This window comes from Arachis hypogaea, chromosome 5, assembly GCF_003086295.3.
Source record: "Arachis hypogaea cultivar Tifrunner chromosome 5, arahy.Tifrunner.gnm2.J5K5, whole genome shotgun sequence".
Lineage (NCBI taxonomy): Eukaryota > Viridiplantae > Streptophyta > Magnoliopsida > Fabales > Fabaceae > Arachis > Arachis hypogaea.
The window spans coordinates 47469140-47488017 of NC_092040.1; positions in this window are offsets into that span (position 1 = coordinate 47469140).

Here is an 18878-nt window from a genome sequence, read left to right on the forward strand (position 1 = left end):
TCAAGAGAAGCTATAAAGGAGTGAAGATGAATGATAGAATGTATGAAATGCAACCTATCTATATGAATGTAACTACATGCAAAATGTTTCTACCTACTTGGTTAAAAGTAAATAAGTTCTCCAAGATAAAAATAATTCAAATTCCACTAATTCAAATCATATAAAATAAAGACAAGTAAACTTGTAAGAAGATAGCTCATGAAAGCAGGGAACATAGAATCAAGCATTGAACCCTCACAGGAAGTGTATATCACTCTAATCTCACAAGTGTCTAGGGTCAATCACTCTACTCTTCCCTAGTCATGCTTTCTAAACCTTGTTCTTCATCTAACCAATCAACAAATATTTAGCATACCAATGCAAACATCATGAGGTCTTTTTAGGGTTGTAATGGGGCTGAGGTAAAGGTAAGGATATATGTATGGCCAAGTGAGCTTTATAAAGTGAATCCTTGATTAGTCTAAGATCTCACCTAACATATACATACTTTATATAATTTTAGAATACTTTACCTAACTACCTAAATCTTTCCCACGTTTGTATTACAAGCTCATGTATCAAACTTATTTTTGAATTTTGTCCCATGTGCATTGATCCTTTTTATTTTGCATTTGGGGTAATATTATTTTTCTTCTCCTTTCTTTTCTCTCTCTTTTTTTTTGTATCCCCTTATTTAATTACTTAATATTTTTTAATGCACATGGTAATTTAATTATTTTGATTTCACATGAGCATGCTTCCCAAAATTTTTATTTTAAAATGTCTTTATTCTTTTTAACTTTCTACCTTTGTTTTTATCATCCATGTTCCCATAAGGTTCCCCACACTTAAACAATACACAATTTCTATCTTAAGCTAACCAAGGATTCAACTTGGGATTTTTATTTTGTTTTTCTGCTTAAGGCTAGTAATGTGGTTATACAACATGAGGGGATTTAAAAGCTCAAGGGGGTTAACAAGGTTGATGTAAAGGTAGGCTAATTTGGGAATGGTGAGCTAGAATCAAACAATGGCCTCAATCATATGCAAGCATGTAAATATACTAAATAACGGACATATAGAATGGAACAAAGTAAAGATTGCAATTATAGAGAAGAAAACACACAAGAATAAAATATTATGGTTAAAAAATGTAACCATGCAATTAAGCTCAAAATCTCACAGGTTGTGTGTTCTTTAGCTCAAAAACCATGTTCCAAATACAACTTCAAACAAATTTAGCAATTTTTTTAATTTAAATTAGTGAAATACTATAAAAATTTCTTGAAAAAGAAAATATTACTTCAACCAAGTGGCAAAATATGCAAAAAATCAAACAAACATGCAAATGCAACAACTAACAAGGAAAATAAACCATTGGTGTTGAGACAGAAGAGTAACTAACCCATGGAGATCGGTATCGACCTCCCCATACTTAAAGACTGCACCGTCCTCGGTGCATGCTAAGATGTACAAGTGGACGGGGGTTGTTGTTCCTCAGCTGGTGCTCTTTGTGTTCCTTTCCTTGCCGGTGGTTTAGGAGTAGCTTTCTCTCTTTACCCTTCTTGGTGGCCATCTTGAAAGGGAAAAAAGGAAAGTAATAAGTAAAGCTAGGGGATCCAGCAAGGAAGAGAGCGGGAAAGGTGGTAATCAATGCACAGTAAAGAAGAATGAAGTTAACACATGGTCATGACTACATGTGAAAAGTCATCAATGGAAATATAGCAAGTGCATGTAATAACAATGAAATGCAAGATGTTGATTGGCATGCTGGCAAAGGCATGAGTAGCATAGATCAAGCATTCAATGTCCAGGTTGGATTACCAAGTCTTTCAAACTACAACATGTTTGTATAGACAATTATATATAATGAATATGATATGAAAAAAGGTTTCGTGAAAAGCAGGCATTCAGAGTAGTAGGATAAAAGATACTGAAAAACAGTGCAAAATGCCATACGGGCGTTTTCACAAACACTTAGCATGCATGGTAAATAATCTAATGAAAATAATAAATTGAACATGCAAGCAACCCTATAAAAATAATATATAATTGTTAAACAGTTCTTTGAATAACCCACAAGCAAAATAAATAAATTTCTAACACCAATGAAAATAATGCAATGAATGAAACTATGCAAATAAGTTAAATGAAAGTGAAGAGGGATGAGAAGAAGAAAGTAAGAAAAGGAAGAAGAAAGAAGAAAAGAAATAAGAAAGGAAGAAAAGAATTAGATATAGGGAAGAAAAGATAAGATATTTGGCTGCTTTGGAAAAAGTTGTGCGGCGCAAGCGACGCGGACGCGTGGGGGACGCGGTCGCGCGACGTGCGCTTGAAGTTAATCGACGCGGTCGCGTTGTTCACGCGGTCGCATGACACGTTTTATGCTACTGGCGCGAGGGCAGCCTCGCGCTCGCACAACTCTCTGTTCAAAATCTTAATTTGCCAAATTTTAGGTGACGTGATCGCGTGGTCGACGCGATTGCGTGAGTGGCCAATATGGGGATATGACGCGATCGCGTCGGTCACGCGGCCGCGTGGAAAGAATTGTGCGTTTAGCACCAATCCAACACCACTCTAGCACAACTTTTGGTCGTGCACCTTTTCTACGTCGAATTCCAAGGCACGCGGCCGCGTGAGTGACGCAGTCGCGTGGGAGGCCAGTGTTCCCACTCGACGCGGATGCGTCAGCGACGCGGTCGCGTGGGACGATTTATACCACGGGCACGCCTCCAGCCACGCTCTCGCGTGACTCTCTGTTCGACTTCTCTTCTTCACAATGCACATGTGACGCGGACGCGTCAGCGACGCTGCCGCGTCATGTGCGTGTTTTCCCTTTTTTTTAATATGCAGTATGCAGAATGCAAAATGATATGAATGTTATGAGTAATTCCAGGTTCAATGAAAAATAAAATAAAACTTGAAAACATATAAAAATAAATAAAAATGAAAAAGGAACGATCATACCATGGTGGGTTGTCTCCCATCTAGCACTTTTAGTTAAAGTCCTTAAGTTGGACCTTTGGTGAGCTCCTTGTTATGGTGGTTTATGCTTGTATTGATCCAGGAATCCCCACCAGTGTTTGTACTTCCAGTAGCCTCTGGGGTCCCAAACTAAGCATGTAAAGCCCTTAAGAAGCTTCAAACAGATTCTTAGGCTCCCGGGGTGACAAATGTCAGAACAGATTCCAAGATCCCAAACCTTACTTTTACACCCATTTTTGTCGGGATCTGTATTTTTCCAGCTGGGTGATAAGTAATTTGAATTCTCACTGCAGCTACCAAACAGCTTCCTAGACCCATTCAATTGAGCTCTACACCAACCTTTGCGTTTAAACTTAAAGCTTCCAACCATAATTAACCTTGTAGCACTGTCCTTCTTCCTTTTACTCTTTATGCCACAAAGAGCTCTAACTTGACCATCCGTCTCCAGTAGCCCATATTCAAGTGGAATTAGAGAGCTAAGGGATATGAATTTTACCCACTTGAATGATGTGAAAGATGATGGCAACTTAGGGGGAGGAGTCTCCAATAACTTTGGCAAGGTGATTTCGAGCTCCACTCTCTTGTGCTCTTTGACAACTTCCACCTCCTTGTAAGCTTCTTCAATTTCAACCTCTTCCTCTTGGTAGCTTTCTTCCAATTCAATCTTCTATTCTTCATTGCTTACCAAGGGCATGGGAGGTTGTGCTTCTGCTTCTTTAGTCTCCATCTCTTGATCGACCTCTTCCAAGTCCTTAATCATGGCATGTCTTGGAGGTTGTACACCCTCCTCAACATCAAATGCAACTGTCTTGGAAGGAGGCTCTATGTCTTGACTTTCCCATGGAGGTTCAACATCTCCTAAGTCTACAACCACTTCTTCTTCTTTGATAATTACAGCTTCCTCCACTTGTTCCAGTACAAAGTCATGTTTCGTACTATCCTCTAGAGTTTCTAGTATCTCCTTCATGCTACGTACTTCATTAGATTTCCCACATGAAGCCATGGGGGTTCCTTGAGTGTCCGAACGTCGGGAAGCTAATTGATTTATCGCTTGATCTAGTTGGTGAATGGTTGTTGGAAGTTTTGCACATGTTTCCGTGAGACGATCCGTTGATTCTTGTCGCGCTCGGCTATCATAAGTAGGATCATAGTGCTCTTAGATTGATGGATATGGAGATGGCAAATATTGAGGTGGTGGTTCTTGGGAGTAATTGGGTTGGAATTGGGGTGGTTCTATATATGGTTCATATGGCTCATAAGGTGGTTGGTATGGTGGTTGAGGGTTAGGGTTATATGGAGGTGAATGGCGGAAAGGGGCTTGTGAGTATGGTGGTCCAAAGTCATGTTGAGGAGAGGGTTCATAGGCATATGGTGGCGGTTGTTGATAGTCCATTGGAGGTGGTTGTTGCCATGAGGGTTGATCAAATCTTTGTGGCTCCTCCCATCTTTGATTGTTCCAACCTTGATGCCTATTTTCATTATAGTTTCCATTCCTTACAACAACATTGGAACCAAACTTGAAACCAGAGGGGTGAGAATTCATAGTAATTAATAAAAATTAAAAACAAAAATAAATAAACAAGCAAAAGATTTTTTTTTAAATATTTACAATAACCAATAATAAGGCACACGTTTGCAATTCCCCGGCAACGGCGCTATTTTGACGTTAGGATTTTTGCTAGTAAAGAATTTTATAAAAATAATCGCGTTGTAGATATAGATTCTAAACCAACAGAAATCCCTTCGTGCAAACGTTTTGGTTGTCACAAGTAACAAACCCCTTTAAAATTGATAACCAAGTATTTAAACCTCGGGTCGTCTTCTCAAGGAATTCCAGGGAGGTATGTTCTTATTATTGGCTATGAAAAAGGTAAAATTGGGGTTTCGGAGTTTGGGCAATGGGCACAAGCATATTTAAATGACAAGTAAAATAAATTAACAATAATAAAATCTCTTGGCAAGGTATGAAGAACTGGAAGTCCTATCCTTGTTATCCTTATCAATTGTGATGAGAATTGGATTTTTCTCCCACTTTGTTAACCTCTAACTATGAAGGTAAGTTAAGTGGATGAATTGATTCGAATCCTCAAGTCCCAGTCTTTCCTTAGGAAAAGTTAGAGTTATTGGATCTCGAATTAATTCTTGAAGAATTCCAATTTTCAATTAACAATGAGTTTGATAACTCAAGAGTCACCAATTATTTAACCAAAGCCAAAAGGGAAACTATCTAAATTAAATTAAAAGCATTCATAAATAAAACAATCATAAATTGAAATACCTCAAATAACATTAAATAAAATATTCAAATCTGAACATGGAAAAGTTCATAAGCCAATTAGGCAACATATCTAATACAAGCAAGTATTAAAGTATCTGAAAATAAGAGATAACTATCAAGTAAAAGGAATATTGAACCTGTGATCGAGAGTTACTCCTAAAACTAAGAGAAGTCCTAAATCCTAATCCTAAAGAGAGAGGAGAGAACCTCTCTCCAACTAAACCTACATCTAAACTATGAAAAGTGAATTATGAAAGCCTTCTTATGAATGAATGGATTCCTCCACTTTATAGCCTCTAATCTGTATTTTCTGGGCTGCAAACTGGGTCGAAAACAGCCCAGAAATTGCTGGAGAAGAAATATGTCACGCTGATTTTCGCAGATGCGACGCATCCGCGTTGATGACGCATTCGCGTCACCTATCTGTATGGCCACTATAATAAATTATATATCAAATCGAAGCCCCGGATGTTATCTTTCCAATGCAAGTGGAACCACGTCATTTGGACCTCTGTATCTCAAGTTATGGTCATTTTAGTGCGAGAGGGTCAGGCTGACAACTTTGCAGTTTCTTCAACTTCTTGTATTCCTTCCACTTTTGCATGCTTCCTTTCCATCCTCTAAGTCATTCTTGCCCTGTAATCCCTGAAATCACTTAACACACATATCAAAGCATCTAATGGTAATAAGAGAGAATTAAATAAAAGAAAATAAAAGGCAGAGAAGCATGTTTTCAATCATAGAACAAATTCTGGGAAGGAATTGTAAAACATGCAAATCATATGAATAAATGCATGAAAGATTGATAAAATCCACTCAATTAAGCACAAGATAAACCATAAAATAGTGGTTTATCACCAGCTCCTCAAGCTTTGGTCGCCTCCTCAAGCTCGTCGCCGCTCAAGCTTTGGTCGCCCCCTCAAGCTCGTTGCTGCCTCAAGCTCTGTCGCCCCCTCAAGCTCGTCACAGCCTCAAGCTCTGTCGCTGCCTCAAGCTCACGTCGCCGCCTCAAGCTCGTCACCACCTCAAGCTCACGTCACCGCTTCAAGCTCATCACCACTCAAGCTCTGTCGCGCTCTATCATAGTTCGTAAGCTCGCTTTCATGCTTCGGCCATCAACGCTTCCTCGGCCCTGAGTCTGGGTTTAGGGTTTCAGCTTCGGCTCGGGTCTTCCATCAATGCTTGCTTCATCTCTCTGCCTATGTGAGTTTCATCTTCAGCCCTGTTATTCCTCTTTCAATTTTATTGCTGTAAATTATTAGTACATCTTGAATTTATTGCTCAAAGTTGAGTTTGTTGCTGAAATTATGATTTAGCTAATGTTAATCTGCTGTACATCATATTTGGAGAATTGAAGGTTTTTTGTTGCTGCCTGAAAGTTATCATAGTTTAAGGTTTTGTTGCTGCCTGAAAGTTATCATAGTTATCATAGCTGAATTTGTTGCTAGAATTCTAGAAGTAGAATTTGTTGTCAGCTGTAAGTTGGATTTGATGCTAAACATATCATAAATGTGGTTGTTGCTGGAAGTAGAATTTGTTGCTGGATAATTGAGTTGAGTTGAATTTGTTACTGATCCTTGTTGTTGTTGTGTTGAATTTGTTCTGATCTCTGATCTTTCTCTCTTTTCTAACTCTGTTATAAATAAAACTCTTGTATCTCTCTAAGAAGTGTGTATAATTGATTCATTGATGGATGAATAAGATGAAGTTAATTTTGTTTACTTATTTCTTGAAGCTCTCTCTTCAAACTCTTCTTTCTCTATTTCTGATGTTCTGCATAATGTAATGTTTCTTATGGAAGATATAGATGCAAATTTAAATGAGAAAAATATTGATCAAGCTCTAAATTTGTCCTATAAATATATACATGAAACTCCAAATTTGTTTATGTGTTTCTTATGCTCTAAAATTATATTAGAAACTAGTTTATTATCTCTTTTTACATAATTAGTTATGTCTAAAAATTAATATTTGATTATTGTTATTATGTTTGTAAAGACTTACATTTTAATTTTAGTACATAATTTTAATTTCATTTATATACTTTTATATTTTTTTAGATTATGACCGGGTCAACCGGGTGAACTAGTGACCCACCGATTGAACCAGTAACCCAGTGATCCGGTCATATGACCGAATTGATTGCCGGTTCGGTTCTGATAACTATGCTCTAGGGTCTACACTGCCCTCTTCTCTCAGCACCACAAGACGCAGCACACCCTCGGTCCCCCTCATGGCTCACGAACGGTGTCGCCACCTTTCCTCTCTCAGCCCTCTCTCTGCCGCGCCTCTCAGCATCTGCCGTCACTCTTTCCCTCTCAACCCTCTATTTGTCTCTCACCAGCCACCGTCATGGCTTCCGTCACCACTCACCCGCCTCAGAGTCACGACGGTGCTGAAGCGGTACTATAGCAAGGTATACATTGTGCATCCAAATTCCCTCTTTCTACTTCCATTTAGTGAGGCTGAGTTATTTGCTTTTATTTACGGTGATAGGACATTCGAGGTGGTGCTCAATTCCCAGAGTCAGATATAGTTAAAGCTTGCTGAAGGGTTAGTGAATATTTTTTGTTGTTGTACAACAACTCTATTATTTCTGTTTCATTAGTGCTTCTGATCACTCTTGCTGGTTTCATTAGTGAATTTAGTTTATTATGCATATTATTTTTTATTATAAGCCATAAGGCATATTATTAGTGCTTCTGGTCACTCGTGCTTATGATCACTTTTGATTCTAAATTGATGATTCCATTGTTGATTTTATCAGAGAAAACATGAATTCAGAGGAAGCTACACAAATTCCCAGAAGAACTAGTAGGCTTCATCTTCTGCACAAAATTCTGCTTCATCTTTAGTTAAGTTTTGTTTGCTTTCTATTTCTTTTTGGTCTTTAGTTTCATTCTATATTATTATTAGTTAACTGGTTTCAATTTCGTTCCTTGGGTTTGAGTTTCTTCTCCAAAATCCCTGGTTGAATCATGGTTAAGAGCATGTTAGCTGGTTTTGAATCACTTCTAGAAGCTGATCAGCAAAGAATGGCATCCATGATGGAATAAGTTCAAATTTGTGACAGGTACCTCCTCTTCACTCTATCTGTTAACTAATTCCATGTGTTTTGATTTGTGCTTCATGTTCCTAAAATTCTAAGTTAGGTCAGCACAAATAGTTTCAATTGGGACAAGCTTTGAAGGTTTATGCTTATATCTTGAGCGCTATCCATTTCTATAAACACAACCTGCAGATTCCCATAGATTTCTGATTTGCTGTCTTTCTGCTTATATCTTGAGTGCTATCCATCTCTAATTTATGTTGTTATTACTTGAGTTTTCTTTTTTAATTATTATAGTTAACTTGTTATTACTGTGATTCTATTTTGTTGGTTGATTCTATTAGTTGATTCATGTTCTTGTTATTTTTCTTTTTCCATATTTTTTAACTATGATTTTCTATTTAGGTTGTTACTATGATTTCTATACTGCGTGATTTTTTTGTTGCCATCATCTTCTAACTGCTTCTCACTGCTCACCCAGCACCACCAACATCTGCTGTCTTTGTCGCCACTCCTCTATTTCTTTTAATCTTGATGTTTACTGTCTTTGCTAACTAAATTTTCTATTTCCTTTTTGTTGTGCCAAATTGTTGCAACATGTTGATAGCACCATTAAGCATAAACAAACCTTTGATATATTTCTGATTAGTCAGAAACCCCTTTCCAACGTTAATACGAGGTTCAACCTTTTTTTTAAAGCTTCATGGCTATGCTATAGTATTGCTATATTCCTTTACATAATATCTAAAATTTTGCTTTCTTTATATAATCTTTGAAATCAAATAGTGCTCAAAAACGTTATCACTATTACTCACTTGCGGAAGATTTTCTCGACACCTCGGAAGACAATTGGAGAATTGAAGGAATGTAAAGAGGTTGGTCATTTTTTATTATTTTTCACTTTCTTTTTATGTTCATCATTCAAGTCTAAATTAAAATACTAATGCTCTTTTTATTGTTACTTTTCTTTTAGGATGGTGATTATGCTGTGTATGGTACAATTATGGGAGTGATTGGTGGACCTGATTGGTTTGTTGCTCAATGTAGATGTGGCACTAAAGTTTTTCTGAAGCTTGGGTCATACTATTGTGAAAAGTCTTCAAAGCATGTTGATTTGTTTTCCTTGAAGTTATAGTGTTGGTATGAGGTTTATTTATGTTTATTATTTCATTTGTATATATTATAAAAATAGGTATAGAATTAAGGTGAAAGTTATTGATTCCTCAGGGAGTGCAACCTTTGTCATATTTGAAAAGCTTGGATGCCTTTTGCTACATAAGTCCTGCACTGAGATTTTTATTATTTAAAGAAATTATTTAGTATAATTATGTATTTATTTTTATTTTATAATATTCAATTTATTTAAATAAAAATACAAAATTATTATACATGTAATCATATACACACACAAACAGAAAAAAAAACGAGATCTAAAGCTACACTTATATATAGTAGCTATAATATAGAGGAAAAAAAAGAGACCTAAGGCTACACTTATATACAGTAGTTATAGTATACCAAAAAAAAAAGAGGGACCTAAGGCTACGCTTATAAAAAGTAGCTATGGTATACAATGGGGCTACGCTTTACAAGTGATGCAGTAGCGTTGAAAAGCATAGGCTATTCTGGAAGAATGAAAGCTGAAAAGCGTAGCCTTTGGTCCTAAACAGCATCACTTGAAAAGCATAGCCTATTCCCAAACGCCAAAAGCATAGTCCTTGGTGTAGAAAAGCGTAGCCTTTCAGAATAGGCTACGGCCGAATAGGAATCACCCCAAAAAGCGTAGCCGTAGCCCAAGGCATCATTTTTTTCACTTTTAGCTACACTTTTCAAGTGTACCTGAATGGGTGTTTTTCTTGCAGTGTATAGGTTAAGACCTATGGCCACGCTTTTCAAACGTGAAAAGAGTTGAAAGCGTGCCAACAAAAAAAGTGTGCCAATAGATCCACAAAAGCGTGGCGATAGAGCAACCGGCACGTTGGCGGACGTGACCCTTTCAAAAGCGTGCCGATAGCTCAAAAACCGTGGCGAAAAGCTATCGATACGCTTTTTTTCACTTTTTGGCACGCTTTTAAAGCGTGGCAGAAAGCTTATTTTCTTGTAGTGCTCTTTGTTTCTTTTCTTTGATGTTTTTAAAAGTGAAGTTCATGCAAATCTTTTCTTTCTTATATCAATTTTCGAGGACGAAAATTTTTATAAGTGGGGTAGGATGTAAGACCCCAGATTTTGAAAATTAAATAATAAATTATTTATGATTTATTTTATTTATTCGAAAGCATATTTTCAGAAACTTTTGTATTAATTGAGTACTTTTAATTATTGATTTAAAGCTTTAGTGATTTAAAAAAAACAATGGGGATTTTATATGCGCTAATTTGAATAATTAGATTTTGAACTTTATTTTATAATTTTAAAGAAAATTATTTTGATTATCTCTAATTATTGAATTAGAGTCTTTATTTGAAAAATAAATTGTAAGTTGATAATTAAATAGTATTTTCATAGTTATTATTATTTGATTAAAATTGATTTCAAATTATTACTTTATTACCCTAATTTTATTAAAAATACGTATATTAGCCCTAACTCTTTTTCCCAATTGAAACCATAATCCTAAATTCCTAATCAAAAACCTAATTTCCTTTTCCCCAAACCCAGCAACATACCCACACATACCCCCACCTGTTCACCTATTAGTAAGCCACGCTCACCTCTTCCTGTCACTCAATCCCCACCACCAACCATTCCCAATTTACACACACACAGCACCAAAACTCTCACACACACAGAAACAGTGAAAAGAGAGAGAGGAGAGGAATGAGGGACAAGGAGAAGAGGGCAGGGAGTCGCGCCACAACCGCGCTGTTGTGCCCAACTCGTGCTCCTTGCTGCCATCATCAAGGTCACATCTATCACATCGTGCTTCTTGGTCGTCATTCAGCAGGGCCACGAGAGGAGAGATGGTCGTATGGAGGAGGAAGGGACCGCTGGGTGCCGTCGCACCTTGCCTCCGTCGCTTCTGTCACCGTCGGTTCACCGTGGCCGCGGTGAGGAGTGCGGATGAGAGTCCGTGGAGGAGAAGAGGGAGAATGACACACGAGGAGAGAGAGAGATAGAACAAATGTAGAGAGAGAAAAGGCATCGCGGGGTGGTTTCTGTCGCCGTTCTGCCGCCGTTGCTCTCGCCGCCATAGTCATCGGTTGAGCTCGCTACCGCTATCGGTGTACTAGCGTCGTACCCTTGCTGCCGAATGTTACTAATATTATCACTTGGGCACATGGCTACTGCTGTTGCGTTCACTGCAGAAAGGGGTCCGAGCAAGGAGAGGAAGAAGGTGGCCATGGAGTCCTCCGCTGCTGCTGCTACTATCAACGTTACTGGAGTTTACAATTGCTGCCGTCATTGGTGATGAACTAGATTGTGTCCTCCCTGTTGGATGACTGAATTGGAGATGTTGTTGCTATTACCTTTTGGTGCACGAAATTGTGATCATCAATGGTGCCATCAACATGGTACGCTCAATTGCAATCTCAACTCTTTATCACAACTTCGCACAACTAACCAGCAAGTGCACTGGGTCGTCCAAGTAATAAACCTTACGCGAGTAAGGGTCGATCCCACAGAGATTGTTAGTATAAAGCAAGCTATGGTCACCTTGTAAATCTTAGTCAGGCAGATTCAAATGGTTATGGATGATATATGAATAAAGCATAAAATAAAGATAGAGATACTTATGTAATTCATTGGTGAGAATTTCAGATAAGCGTATGGAGATGCTTTGTCCCTTCCGTCTCTCTGCTTTCCTACTGTCTTCATCCAATCCTTCTTACTCCTTTCCATGGCAAGCTGTATGTTGGGCATCACCGTTGTCAGTGGCTACAATCCCGTCCTCTCAGTGAAAATGTTCAACGCACCCTGTCACGGCACGGCTAATCATCTGTCGATTCTCAATCAGGTTGGAATAAAATCCATTGATTCTTTTGCGTCTGTCACTAACGCCCAGCCTTCAGGAGTTTGAAGCTCGTCACAGTCATTCAATCATTGAATCCTACTTAGAATACCACAGACAAGGTTTAGACCTTCCAGATTCTCTTGAATGCCGCCATCAATTCTAGCTTATACCACGAAGATTCCGATTAAGGGATCCAAGAGATATCCACTCAATCTAAGGTAGAACGGAGGTGGTTGTCAGGCACACGTTCATAGGTGAGAATAATGATGAGTGTCACGGATCATCACATTCATCAAGTTGAGGAACAAGTGATATCTTAGAACAAGAACAAGCTAAATTGAATAGAAGAATAATAGTAATTACATTAATACTCAAGGTACAGCAGAGCTCCACACCTTAATCTATGGTGTGTAGAAACTCCACCATTGAAAATACATAAGAACAAGGTCTAGGCATGGCCGAATGGCCAGCCTCCCAATGATCTAAGAACTAGGCGTCCAAAGATGATCAAAAGATCTGAAATAATCAAAAGATCTAAAGATCTAAAGATGATCAAAGATCCAAAGATCAAAATACAATAGCAAAAGGTCCTATATGTAGAGAACTAGTAGCCTAGGGTTTACAGAAATGAGTAAATGACATAAAAATCCACTTCTGGGCCCACTTGGTGTGTGCTTGGACTGAGCATTGAAGCTTTCATGTGTAGAGACTTTTCTTGGAGTTAAACACCAGCTTTTGTGCCAGTTTGGGCGTTTAACTCCCATTCTTGTGCCAGTTCCGGCGTTTAACGCCGGGCAGTTTTGAGCTGATTTGGAATGCCTGTTTGGGCTATCAAATCTCGGGCAAATATGGACTATTATACATTGCTGGAAAGCTCAGGATGTCTACTTTCCAAAGCCGTTGAGAGCACGCCAATTGGGCTTCTTTTGCTCCAGAAAATCCACTTCGAGTGGAGGGAGGTCAGAATCCAACAGCATCTACAGTCATTTTCAGCCTCTAAATCAGATTTTTGCTCAAGTCCCTCAATTTCAGTCAGAAAATACCTGAAATCACAGAAAAACACACAAACTCATAGTAAAGTCCAGAAAAGTGAATTTTAAATAAAAACTAATAAAAATATAATAAAAACTAACTAAAACATACTAAAAACAATGCCAAAAAGCATATAAATTATCCGCTCATCACAACACCAAACTTAAATTGTTGCTTGTCCCCAAGCAACTGAAAATCAAATAAGATAAAAAGAAGAGAATATGCAATGAATTCCAAAACATCTATGAAGATCAGTATTAATTAGATGAGCGGGGCTTTTAGCTTTTTGCCTCTGAATAGTTTTGGCATCTCACTCTATCCTTTGAAATTTAGAATGATTGGCTTCTATAGGAACTTAGAATCTAGATAGTGTTATTGATTCTCCTAGTTAAGTATGATGATTCTTGAACACAGCTACTTTATGAGTCTTGGCCGTGGCCCAAAGCACTCTGTCTTCCAGTATTACCACCGGATACATACATGCCACAGACACATAATTGGGTGAACCTTTTCAGATTGTGACTTAGCTTTGCTAGAGTCCCAAATTAGAGGTGTCCAGGGTTCTTAAGCACACTCTTTTTGCCTTGGATCACAACTTCATTAATTTTTTTCCTTTTTTTCCCTTTTTTTCGTTTTTTTTTGTTTTTCTCTCTTTTTTTTGTTTTTCTCTCTTTTTTTGTATTCACTGCTTTTTCTTGCTTCAAGAATCATTTTTATGATTTTTCAGATCCTCAGTAACATGTCTCCTTTTTCATCATTCTTTCAAGAGCCAACCATTCATGAACAACAAATTCAAAAGACATATGCACTGTTTAAGCATACATTCAGAAAACAAAAGTATTGCCACCACATCAAAATAATTAATCTGTTATAAAATTCAAAATTCATGCAATTCTTCTCTTTTTCAATTAAGAACATTTTTCATTCATGAAAGGTGATGGATTCATAGGACATTCATAACTTTAAGGCATAGACACTAAGACACTAATGATCATGAGACACAAACATAGGTAAACATAAGCATAATTTTCGAAAAACAGGAAAATAAGGAACAAGGAGATTAAAGAACGGGTCCACCTTAGTGATGGCGGCTTGTTCTTCCTCTTGAAGATCTTATGGAGTGCTTGAGCTCCTCAATGTCTCTTCCTTGCCTTTGTTGCTCCTCTCTCATGATTCTTTGATCTTTTCTAATTTAATGGAGGAGGATGGAATGTTCTTGGTGCTCCACCCTTAGTTGTCCCATGTTGGAACTCAATTCTCCTAGGAAGGTGTTGATTTGCTCCCAATAGTTTTGTGGAGGAAAGTGCATCCCTTGAGGTATCTCAGGGATTTCATGATGAGTGGGATCTCTTGTTTGCTCCATCCTTTTCTTAGTGATGGGCTTGTCCTCATCAATGAGGGTGTCTCCCTCAATGTCAATTCCAACTGAATAACAGAGGTGACAAATGAGATGAGGAAAGGCTAACCTTGCCAAGGTAGAGGACGTGTCCGCCACCTTATAAAGTTCTTGGGCTATAACCTCATGAACCTCTACTTCCTCTCCAATCATGATGCTATGAATCATGATGGCCCGGTCTATAGTAACTTCGGACCGGTTGCTAGTGGGAATGATTGAGCGTTAGATAAACTCCAACCATCCCCTAGCCACGGGCTTGAGATCATGCCTTCTTAGTTGAACCGGCTTCCCTCTTGAATCTCTCTTCCATTGAGCGCCCTCTTCACAAATGTCTATGAGGACTTGGTCCAACCTTTGATCAAAGTTGACCCTTCTAGTGTAAGGGTGTTCATCTCCTTGCATCATGGGCAAGTTGAATGCCAACCTTACATTTTCCGGACTAAAATCTAAGCATTTCCCCCGAACCATTGTAAGCCAATTCTTTGGGTTCGGGTTCACACTTTGATCATGGCTCTTGGTGATCCATGCATTGGCATAGAACTCTTGAACCATTAAGATTCTGACTTGTTGAATGGGGTTGGTAAGAACTTCCCAACCTCTTCTTCGGATCTCATGTCGGATCTCTGGATATTCACTCTTTTTGAGTTTGAAAGGGACCTCGGCAATCACCTTCTTCAAGGCCACAACTTCATAGAAGTGGTCTTGATGCATCCTTGAGATGAATCTCTCCATCTCCCATGACTCCGAGGTGGAAGCTTTTGCCTTCCCTTTCCTCTTTCTAGAGGTTTCTCCGGCCTTAGATGCCATAAATGGTTATGGAAAAATAAAAAGCAATGCTTTTACCACACCAAACTTAGAAGGTTTACTCGTCCTCGAGCAAAAGAAGAAAGAAGAGAGTAGAAGAAGAAGAAATAGGGGAGATGGAGATGGCTTTGTGGTTCGGCCAAAGGGGGAGAAGTAGTGTTTAGGTTGTGTGAAAATGAAGGGGTGAAGATGGGTTTATATAGGGGTGGAGAGAGGGGTAGGTTTTGGCTATGGGAGGGTGGGTTTGGGAGGGAAAGTGGTTTGAATTTGAATGGTGAGGTAGGTGGGGTTTTATGTGAGTGGTGAAGAGAAAGATGGGATTTGATAGGTGAGGGGTTTTTAGGGAAGAGTGGTTGATGTGATTGGTGAATGGGTGAAGAAGAAGAGAGAGGGTGGTGGGGTAGGTGGGGATCCTGTGGGGTCCACAGATCCTGAGGTGTCAAGAAAAATTCATCCCTGCACCATGTGGCGAGCGAAAGTGCTCTCTATGCCAATTCTGGCATTAAACGCCGGGCTGGTGCCCCTTTCTGGCGTTTAACGCCAGCTTTTTGCCCTTTCCTGGCGTTTAACGCCAATCTGGTGCCCCTTTCTGGCGTTAAACGCCCAGAATGGTGCCAGACTGGGCGTGAAACGCCCATTTGCTACCCTTAATGGCGATTAAACGCCAGCAAGGTCTTCCTCCAGGGTGTGCTATTTTCTTTCTGTTTTTCATTCTATTTTTGCTTTTTCAATTGATTTTGTGACCTCTCATGATCATTAACCTACAGAAAACATAAAATAACAAAGGAAAATAGATAATTATAACATTGGGTTGCCTCCCAACAAGCGCTTCTTTAATGTCAGTAGCTTGATAGAGGGCTCTCATGGAGCCTCGCAGATACTCAGAGCAATGTTGGAACCTCCCAACACCAAACTTAGAGTTTGAATGTGGGGGTTCAACACCAAACTTAGAATTTGGTTGTGGCCTCCCAACACCAAACTTAGAGTTTGACTGTGGGGGCTCTGTTTGACTCTGTTTTGAGAGAAGCTCTTCATGCTTCCTCTCCATGGTGACAGAGGGATATCCTTGAGCCTTAAACACAAAGTATTCTTCATTCACTTGAATGATCAATTCTTCTCTGTCCACATCAATCACAGCCTTTGCTGTGGCTAGGAAGGGTATGCCATGGATGATGGATTCATCCATGCACTTCCCAGTCTCTAGGACTATGAAATCAGCAGGGATGTAATGGTCTTCAATCTTTACCAGAACATCCTCTACAAGTCCATAAGCTTGTTTTCTTGAATTGTCTGCCATCTCTAGTGAGATTCTTGCAGCTTGTACCTCAAAGATCCCTAGCTTCTCCATTACAGAGAGAGGCATGAGGTTTATACTTGACCCTAGGTCACACAGAGCCTTCTTAAAGGTCATGGTGCCTATGGTACAAGGTATTGAAAACTTCCCAGGATCTTGTCTCTTTTGAGGTAATTTCTGCCTAGACAAGTCATCCAGTTCTTTGGTGAGCAAAGGGGGTTCATCCTTCCAAGTCTCATTACCAAATAACTTATCATTTAGCTTCATGATTGCTCCAAGGTATTTAGCAACTTGCTCTTCAGTGACATACTCATCCTCTTTGTAACACCCTAATATTCAAATCCTTATGCTCGAGTCATAAGTCAATGATATTACGGTGGTACGACTCTCTGGAAAATGGCTGGGCATCGGGTGCAGCACTATCGGCGCGCCCGCGCACATCACGCGCACGCGTGGATGGCGCTTTCTGGAAGATCGGCGCGTACGCGCCAAGTGCGCCCACGCGCAAGGGGTTATTCTGCTAAAAATTTTCTAAGTTAAAAACTGCAGAATTCACAGATTCAACCCCCAATCTTCCGACAGACATAACTTCCTCATTTTAAATCGTTTTTCACCCGTTCTTCGAACGGCATGGACATCCCGGATCCAATTTCATTTCTAAACAGATTTGGCACAAAACAAAGATTCGTAGTCCAAGTTATGTCCCGTGAAAGTATGCCCAAAAACCATGTTTTCATATAAAACCACAAAGTGCCATTTTCAAAACAAGCCATTTTCAACTCTTTTCAAAATCAACCAAAACATGCCAATTTCAACCCTTTTTGAAACCAATCAAAATATACCAAAATCAACATCAAGCCTCCTCAACTCATACATTAACACTTTACCACGAATCACAAAAACATCATATAACCATCTTTACCCATTCCAAGTAAATGGCTAAATTACAAACATATCAACATGTCTTACATCCTTCCTCATCTCAATTTCCAACAATACTATCTCCAATCAACCATCATTATACATAATCAATATCATACTCACTATCACGTGGTTTCACCCCCAAATCAACCTTAATCATTTCTCAAGCATATATCACAACATACATATCTCTCATGCATTATCATACCATCAAGGCATCAATAATCATACTCACATATATGACCACATAATATATCTCAACCAAAATCCAACATACCTCATCTATACTATTTCACCCAAAATTTACCAATTTCCACACTTCAACTCCTCAAACCTCATTATTCAATAACCAACCCAATCATTCATATATTCATTATATGAAATTCATCCAATCACTTGTGTCATCATACAATGCACACATCAACTTACCTTTCTTACCTCTTTCTGGCCTCCGGCCCAATTTCACAATTTAAATGCATAAACCACAAATTAATACTCATTACCCAATACATCAAATTTTCAATACACCAAACATACAAGGCCACACAATTCTCAACCCAATCATCAATTCACATTACATACCAACTATGCATATTAGCATCAACCATTTGCACAATCCAAACTTAATCCTATGGGCATCTAGCCTAGGAATTCTCATCACACCACACGGTACTTAAATGAAACTTAAACCGTACCTCTTGTAGCCAAATCAATTGAGCCTCTTCTTTGGGAGTCTCCACCAACCTTAGCTCCAAGCCTCGCCAAAGCTCCTCAAGCAACACCAATCTCCCAATCGTGCACCAAAACCATCAAATGCACTAACATAACCAATATTACATACATACATCAACCTAGGGCTCATAAAGATGATAAATCACAAGGGTTTGAGCACTTCTTACCTCAGCCCATATGAAGTAGGGATAGAACCCACTTAGAATCCATGTTGGAGTATCCCTAACCACCCAAAATCACAAGATTTCAACACTAACTTCCCAAAAACGTGTAACTGTGGGGAATTTCGAAAACTGGGCAGAGATGAATGGAATACTCACCACAAAACTTAGATAGAATTGTAGAGGATGAGAAGAGCAACGCGTGGCCGCAAACGGCTCGTCAATCGGAGCTCCGTAGCTCAAGTTATGGTGGTTTGAAGATCAAAGAGAGTTAGGTTTTCTCTCTTCTCTCCTC